Consider the following 9,334-nt stretch of genomic DNA (forward strand, 5'->3'; position numbering starts at 1 on the left):
TGTCATCACAACACCAAACTTAAATCTTGCTTGTCCCCAAGCAAGCCTCAAAACTAAGAGTAAATGAAATGAATAAGAAAAGGATATTTATCCTTATTATGCAGATAGCAGAATTTGATCTATGGGGCATTTATGCAGACAATGACAACTCAAGTTATTGTTCTTGTTACATGATATACATTTTGCATCAAAGGTTTGCTAAACTTGCTGTTATAAGACTCACTTTTTACTCACTCCCTTGCTAACTTTTCTTGGCTTACAAAGCTTAACAAGCTTATTATTCTTTTATAGGTTGGGTGTCAAATGCTGCAGCATAGCCTTTGGCTTTATTTTCTTTTCTTTTTGCTCAACATCTCTCCACCACAGACACTTGGCTCATTAATTCTTCCTAGGATCATTGATGCCCAGCATCTCTTTGGATAACTAAATGTTCTGTATCTAAGTTGCTCTTTATTGTGGATTTTCAATTGACCATCCCAAATCAGTTGATCTAAGTGACCGGGTTTCAAAATACCCCTTAGAATTTACTCATCCAAGCAGATCTCAGTACAAGAACACCACATGCATATGTCCTAAGGTTCAAGTCATTGGTGTCCAACCTTTATTCTTTGTTTTTCTTGCCACTTTGGCTTTTTCTTTCTTCCTTTTCTTTCTGTTTTGTTACCAAGGGTTGTTTCATTCTTGATAGGAGTTTTTATAACAGCAAGCTAACTCACAATTGAATGAGAATGATATTATGCAACACTTATTTCATGAGTCATGCATTTAATCAAACACATATACCACCACCAACTTCCATTCATACTTATGCAACATTGGATATTTCACTTTTCAATTCAAATCAAACTCTTTTATTTAAGCATATGGGAAATAAAACAATTTTCAAGCTAAGTGATGGATACAAGCATTGTGCAGACTTATCATTTTCAGCAAACAATCTCACTTGCAACTAGATAGACACTTTAGCAAGACAAACAATGGTTCCCATGTTTGAAACAATACACAGCAGCAAGGATTAAGTTCAGATACAACCTTTGAAGTTGCAGCCCTTTGATTCTTCCTTCTGTTGTGTTCTCTTTGAGTTAAAATGCATAGTGTCTTCAATTGTTTACTCATGTCCTGCATAATCCTCAAAGTTGCTTGCTTCTCAAGCCCTTAATTATATGGTTAGTGTGTATAAACTGAGTGTGGCTCCAGGATTGATTTTTGGTGTAGGGACACCAAACTTATCTTTTATTGATGAGGTGGCTTAACACTGCAAACCGTTCTCACAATTGATGCATTTTAAAAAATTGATGTATGATCCCTTATCTGTATGGGTTTGAGTCAATGATTGGAAAATGATCCTCTGAACATTGTTGCACATGCAGACACCAAACTTAGTGTTTGGTCACATGCTTTATCAGAAGACTTATGCATATGCTCTAAAAGACAATCCTCTTCTTTGAACAATGAACTTGGGTGTGCCTTAAGGTACACCAAACTTAGAAGTTTGCCATGTGCTTCAAAATGATATATGCATTTACCAGGCATGAAAATTCAAAATCATATTCAAAGGAATCATAGCTTATTAAATAAAAGAGAAGACAGAAATCTTAAACCATGGGTTGCCTCCCATGAAGCGCTCTTTTATTGTCATTAGCTTGACATTGACCTCCCTTTAGGGTGGTTGATGTTGGTGATGTCTCAACTTGTCACCTCTCACTGTCAGCTTTCTCTGTGTGCTTTGATGCTCAATTTCCATATGCTCAAGAGAAAGAATTTGGTTGACAGTGTAATAATCTTCTGCTCCATGCTGTTGATATACTAGTTGCACCTTATCACCTTTAAAAAATCCTTCAGTTGGGATTTTCTTGTTCTTCCAACCTTTGTGAGCCTTTTTCTTGCTCTTCATCTTTTTCTTTCTTGTTGATCTTTCTTTCTTGACAAGTACTTGAGTTGTGATACCTCCCTTCTTACTTATCACCCCTGCTTCTGTTGGTTCCTTTTGAATCCCTTTTTCTTCTTGCATCTGTTTGTTTTTCTGCTCTACTTCCTTGTCAGTTGATTGCTTTGGAAAACGATCATCACTCATTTTGCTTGTTTCTTCATCCCTTTGTACTTCTGGAAAGACTTTCAAGATGATGCTCTCCTCATGCATCCTGAGGGTTAATTCTCCTTGCTCTATGTCCACAATGGCTCTAGCAGTGGCCAAAAATGGTCGACCAAGTATTATGGAGTCATTTCCATGTTCTGAAGAATCCAGGATCACAAAATCTGCTGGGTAGATAAACTTGTCAACCTTAACTAAAAGGTTCTCAATCAGTCCTTTAGGATATACTATTGATTGGTCCACCAATTCCAAGGACATCTGTGTTGGTTTCACCTCCTCTATGCCAAGCTTTTTCACTAGAGAATATGGGATTAGATTTATGCTTGCTCCTAGATCGCACATCCCCTTGTTAATGAACAGGTTTCCAATAGTGCATGGTAAGAAGAAACCTCCAGGGTCTTCAAGCTTGGGAGGGAGTCCCTTTTTAATGAGTGCACTGCATTCTTCACTGAGCATCACCGTTTCCTTCTCATTCTAATCTCTTTTCTTGTTGATGAGTTCCTTTAGAAACTTGGCATATAAAGGCATTTGCTCCAAAGCTTCAGCTAAAGGTATGTTGATCTCCAACTTCTTAAAAGTCTCAAGAAATTTGTGGAAGTGCTGATCCTTTGTTTCCTTGTGAAATCTCTGTGGATAAGGTAGTGGTGGTGTTGAGCTCTTCACCACTTGATGTTGTTTTGGAATTGGTTCCTCCAAGATCTTCTTTCCTTTCTTCAAATTCTGTGGTTTGTTGTCTTCCTCTGTGAGTTTTTCTGGAGCCTTCTTGCTTATCATGTCTTTGTTGATGGCTTCATCATTCTTTGTTGGCTCAGTGTCATTCTCCATAAGCTTCTTTGTTGCTCCTTGGTTGCCATCCACTAACACTTTTCCACTTCTTAGTTGCACGACCTTGCATTCTTCCTTTGGGTTGGGAATGGTATCACTAGGTAGTGAACTTGATGGTTTATCAACAGAAATCTTAGAGATTTGTCCAATCTGCCTCTCTAGGTTCTTCATGGAAGCTTCTTGATTCTTGGTTGTCAATTCTTGGTTCTTCATCAGTTTCTCCATGAGCAGCTCTAGATTGGTGATTCTCTGTGAGTCTTGTGAGATGGGTTGATTTTGGGGTGTTGATGGATGAAGATAAGTGTTTTGGTTAGTTGGGTGGTTATTGGGTGGGTATTGGTTAGAATTTGGGTAGTTGTTTTGTGGTTTTCTGTATGAATTTTGGTTAGTGTTTGGCTGGGGGTTATGGTTTGTGTTTTTCCAATTGTTCTGGCCTGTGTTTCTTTGCCATGGTTGTTGGTTTTGATTATGGTTGTCTCCCCATCTGAGGTTGGGATGGTTCTTCCAAGATGGATTGTAAGTATCCCCATAGACTTTATTTGTTCCAGGATTTTGGTTGTGCATGTATTGGACTTGCTCTTGTTGTTGCTCTTCTTGAGTTTCTTCACTTTGCACCCAAGTGGTTGGTGGTTGGCTTGTGGTGCTCACTGCTGCCACTTGCAAGCCATCAATTCTTTTGGCGATTTGCTCAAACTGTTGTTGAATCTGCTGCTGCATCATCTTGTTTTGAGCTAAAATTGAATCAACTCCTTCCAACTCCATTACTCCTCTTCTCTGTGATGGTTGGCGTTGTCTTTGATGAGCAAAGAAATATTGGTTGTTGGCCACCATATCAATGAGGTTTTGAGCTTCCTCTGTGGTCTTCATGAGTTGTAATGAGCCTCCGGCAGAATGATCAAGAGCTTCTTGAGCTTTAAGAGTGAGTCCCTCATAGAAGTTTTGTAACTTGTCCCACTCAGTGAACATCTCTGGTGGACATTTCCTCAATAGAGCCTTATATCTTTCCCATGCTTCATATAAGTTCTCGGCTTCCAATTGAGTGAATGTTTGAACCTCAGTCTTCAACCTTAGGATTCTTTGAGGTGGATAGAATTTGGCAAGAAACTTGCTCACCAAGTCATCCCAAGTGTTGATGCTTTCTTTTGGAAAGGTCTCTAGCCATTGAGTGGCTTTATCTCTGAGAGAGAATGGGAAGAGCAGCAACTTGTAGCTATCAGGGGGTACACCATTTGTTTTCACTGTGTCACAGATTCTCAAGAAAGTAGACAGATGTTGATTTGGATCCTCCAAAGGCCCTCCTCCAAAAGAACAATTGTTTTGAACCAGAGTGATGAGTTGTGGCTTGAGTTCAAAATTGTTTGCATTGACATTGGGAGGAAGAATGCTACTCCCACAATGCCTAGCATTTGCAAATGTGTATGAAGCCAAGACTCTTCTCTGTTGTTGATTATTGTTGGCTCCTTCTCCTGGTTGATTGGGATCTCATTCCATGTCTTGGAATTCCTCCTCAGATTCTTCTTCTCCAACAATGTTCTTCCCTCTTTCAGCTCTTCTTATTCTCCGAAGAGTCCTTTGATCAATTTCAGAGATGATAGGGGAGGATCTTCCTATACCTGACATACAAACACACAACAATAAACACACAAGCTCAGAAAGCCAATGAAACTTCAATCTATAGCTAGAGTGAAGTTTTAGTTAGTTTAAGCAAAAATTCAAACAGTTAGTGTGTTAGTGAGAATTAGAATAACAGAAAAGAAAAAAATGCTTGATCTAGACCTCCACTTCACTTAATCATTGTCAATCTATTTCAATCCCCAGCAACGGCGCCAAAAACTTGATGTGTGGAAAACGATCCAACACAAAACTCACCGGCAAGTGTACCGGGTCGCATCAAGTAATAATAACTCACATGAGTGAGGTCGATCCCATAGGGATTGAAGGATTGAGCAAATTTAGTTTAGTGGGTGATTTAGTCAAGCGAATCAAGTATTGGTTGAGTGATTTGTGTTTAACAGGAAGTAAATGACAGTAAATGTAAAGGGGGAAGGGAAAAGTGCAGTAAATTAAAGAACAGGAAAGTAAATTTGCAGAAACTTAAAGAACAAGAAAGTAAATAACTGAAACTTAAAGTGCAAGAAACATAAACTGCAGGAACTTAAATGGCAAGAAAGTTAAATTGCTAGAAAGTAAAAGGGAATTGAGGAATGGGATTGCAGGATCTAAACAAAGAAGAAGTAAATTGCAGCAATTGATTGAGCAGAAATTGAATCAGAAGCAAATAAGCATTCAAACAGAAAGGAAATAAAATGTAGCAGAGGATCACAGAAGAACCAAAAGTAAAATTGGGTCTCAGATCTCAAGAGACTAGGTAGCAGAGCCTAGATCTCTAATTGCCTTCCTAGATCCAAGTTAACAAAGCAATTGACAAGAATTAAAAGAGAAAGCAGTAGAAGAACAGAAATCAGATTCAATTATGCAGAAAATAAATTGAAAAGAGTTTGAATGGGAATCGAGACAGAATTTCCTCAATTTCACACACCCAAAACTCAAAAACAGGAGAGTAGAGTTGCCCAAGTAAGAATGAGGAAGGAGATCAGTCAATTCTCCCTTGATCCTCTTGGTGCTCGGACAAGTCTCTCAAGAAAGCTCAAAGAAAGTGCAAATTCAAAGACTAAGCCAAACGTAAGTCAAAAGGTAAAAATTCAAAAGAAGGTAAAAGGTCCTAATTACCTCAAACTAGCTTCTATTTATACACTTTCTATTCTTGGATTTTGGGATTTGGATGGGCTTTTGATTTGGTGAAGAAATGAATTAAAATGGGGTTTTAATTTGAATTTTCGGCCCATGAAAATTCACTCCCAGGAGGCTGCCCTGCCCTTGTGGAGGGCAGGGCAGAAAATTGGTGCATGGTGCAGAAGTTTGGTGCGGCTTGGGTGCGTGTTGGTGCGGCTTGGTGCTGCCAGGAACGCAAAACGCTGCCCTGCCCGCGCCAAGGGCAGGGCAGAAAATTGTGGTGCTGCCAGATCGAGGAGTGTGCGCGTTGGTGCTGCCAGGGTCGAAGATTGGTGCGCCAGATTCATGCGTGGTGCGCCAGGATGCTGCCAGGGACGAATTTTGATGCGCCAGATGCTGCCAGGGATGAGAGTTGGTGCGCCAGAATCGTGCATGATGCGCCAGGATCTTGCACCAATCCAAATGCTGCCCTGCCCGCGCCAAGGGCAGGGCAGAGTTCCCTCTTCCACGCCCCGTGTTCGAAACATGGCTTGGGCACAAATTCAATTAATTTCCTTGGCTTCTTGGCACGGCAATCAACCTTAGTTCTTGGCTTCCTCATGGTTCCTTGTTCGATCCTTGTAGCATGCATGGGTGACATTTTTCTCTTGAATTTCTTCCTTGGAGAGCCCGATTCTGCCCTCCACAAGGGCAGGGCAATGTTCTCTTCCTCTTGGTCTCAAGGCACATTTTGTGCTCTGCCCTTGTAGTGGGCAGGGCAGAGTTGCCTTCTCTTCTTGGTTTTCTTATGTTGCCCTCCTAGATGGCAGTCTGCCCTTGTGGAGGGCAATGTTGCCTCCCCCTTAGCATGCGGCACGCTTCATATGGCTTTGGCCACGCTTTCCTTTCCTTAGGTCACACTTCTTAGGCCACGCTTTTCCTTTTCTTTTCTTTTCTTCACCTATAATAAACCAAAACAACCACTCCAAGTATCACTAAATTCAAGAGGCTTATAAATCAATTAAAGTTCAATTAAAATTAGCTTAAACCTCATGGATTATCATTAATTTCATGGTGGTTGCTTGATTTAAAGAAGTTATGCATTTTCACTCCAAATCACTTACTTAGGATGCAAGAAAGTGCATAAATGCTAACAAAACAAGTGAAATTAGCTTGAAAAATGGGTATATGATGACCTGTCATCAAGTTCTCATAAGCTTCTAGGCGAAGGCTCTCCAATTCTTGCAGTTGCAACTTCCTTTCAGCTCCGGCTTTTTCAAATCCCATGTTGCATTCTTTTACTGCCCAATAAGCTGTGCTCCACCTCAACTGGAAGGTGACAAGCCTTTCCATAGACTAAGCGCAAAGGACTCATCCCAATGGGTGTCTTGTATGCTGTTCTGTATGCCCAGAGTGCATCTTGTAGTTTGGTGCTCCAGTCTCTTCTATGAGGTTTGACTATCTTCTGTAAAATGCGCTTGATCTATCTGTTAGACACCTCGGCTTGTCCATTAGTATGAGGATGGTAGGTTGTTGCAATTTTATGAATGATCCCATGCTTCTTCAGTAATCCTGTTAGTCTCCTGTTACAAAACTGGGTATCTTGATCGCTCACGATTGCTCGTGGTGATCCAAAGCGACAAATAATGTGGTTTCTAACAAAGGAAACAACAGTGTTAGCATCATCAGTACGGGTAGGAATTGCTTCCACCCATTTAGAAACATAGTCTACAGCTAACAAGATATATATGTGGCCATTAGAATTTAGAAATGGACCCATGAAGTCAATGCCCCAAACAAAAAATTTTTCACAGAAAAGCATAGTTTGTTGAGGCATTTCATCCCTCTGGAACATATTACCAAACCTTTGGCATGGGGGACAAGATTTACAAAATTCAGCAGCGTCTTTAAAAAGGGTAGGCCACCAGAATCCATAGTCTAAGATTTTTCTAGCTGTTCTTTGAGTGCCAAAATGTCCTCCACTCTCAGATGAGTGACAGGCCTCTAAAATGGACTGGAATTCTGATTGAGGCACACACCTTCTAATTACCTGGTCAGCGCCACATCTCCATAAATATGGGTCATCCCATATATAATATTTAGACTCACTTTTCAGCTTGTCTCTTTGGTACTTAGTAAAGTGTGGAGGAAAAGTGCGGCTAACTAGATAATTAGCTACAGGTGCATACCAAGGGGTTACCTCAGATACTGCTTGTAGGTTATCAAATGGAAAATTATCAGCTATAGGAGTGGAGTCATCCTTAATGTGTTCAAGGCGACTCAAGTGGTCTGCCACTAGATTCTGGGTACCACTCCTGTCCTTTATTTCTAAATCAAATTCTTGTAGTAGCAGTATCCAACGTATAAGCCTTGGTTTGGATTCCTTTTTAGCTAATAAATACTTTAGAGCTGCGTGGTCTGAAAACACTACTACCTTAGTACTAAGTAAATAGGATCGGAATTTATCCAGAGCAAAAACAATAGCAAGAAGCTCTTTTTTAGTAGTAGTGTAGTTAGACTGAGCGACGTCTGAAGTTTTAGACCCATAAGCAATAACAAAAGGGTCCTTACCTTCACGCTGAGCCAATGTTGCTCCTATTGCATGGTTGGAAGCATCGCACATGATTTCGAATGGCTGGCTCCAGTCCAGTCCTCTCACGATTGGAGCTTGAGTCAGGGCGGTTTTTAGCTTATCAAACGCTTGTTTGCAATCCTCACTGAACTCGAAATCAATATCCTTCTGCAGTAGTCTGGATAGGGGAAGTGCTACCTTACTAAAGTCCTTAATGAATCTTCTGTAGAAACCTGCATGTCCAAGGAAGGAATGGACTTCCCTCACAGAAGTGGGGTAAGGCAAACTAGAAATAACATCCACCTTTGCTGGATCTATAGAAATGCCAATATTAGATACAACATGTCCCAGTATGATTCCTTGTTTAACCATAAAATGACATTTTTCAAAATTCAATACAAGCTTTGTACTGACACATCTATCTAATACTCTTGATAAACTATCCAAGCAAAGGTTAAAAGAATCACCATAAACGCTAAAATCATCCATAAAAACCTCAATACAGTTCTCAATAAGATCAGAGAAAAGACTCATCATGCACCTTTGGAAAGTAGCTGGTGCATTGCACAAGCCAAAGGGCATTCTCTTGTAAGCATAAGTCCCAAAGGGATAGGTAAAGGTAGTCTTTTCCTGATCCTCTGGAGCTATATGAATCTGGAAATAGCATGTGTAACCATCTAAAAAGCAATAATGTGATTTACCTGACAGGCGATCCAGCATTTGATCAATGAATGGAAGAGGGTAGTGATCCTTACGAGTAGATTGGTTGAGACGCCTGTAGTCAATGCAAACCCTCCAGGCGTTCTGTACTCTGGTTGCTATGAGCTCTCCATGCTCATTCTTCACTGTAGTGACTCCAGACTTCTTGGACACCACTTGTACTGGGCTCACCCATTCACTGTCTCAGATGGGGTAGATAATACCTGCCTCTAATAGTCTGGTCACTTCCTTCTTGACAACCTCTAAAATAGTGGGGTTCAATCTTCTTTGGGGTTGATGAACAGGTCTTGCTCCTTCTTCTAAAAATATCATGTGCTCACAAACTTGAGCGTTGATGCCTACTATGTATGTCTGCTAAACTCCACCCAATTGCTTTCTTGTGCTTCCTCAGCACACTAAGTAACTGCTCTTCT

The sequence above is a fragment of the Arachis hypogaea genome, chromosome 5, assembly GCF_003086295.3.
Source record: "Arachis hypogaea cultivar Tifrunner chromosome 5, arahy.Tifrunner.gnm2.J5K5, whole genome shotgun sequence".
In the NCBI taxonomy this organism is placed as follows: domain Eukaryota; kingdom Viridiplantae; phylum Streptophyta; class Magnoliopsida; order Fabales; family Fabaceae; genus Arachis; species Arachis hypogaea.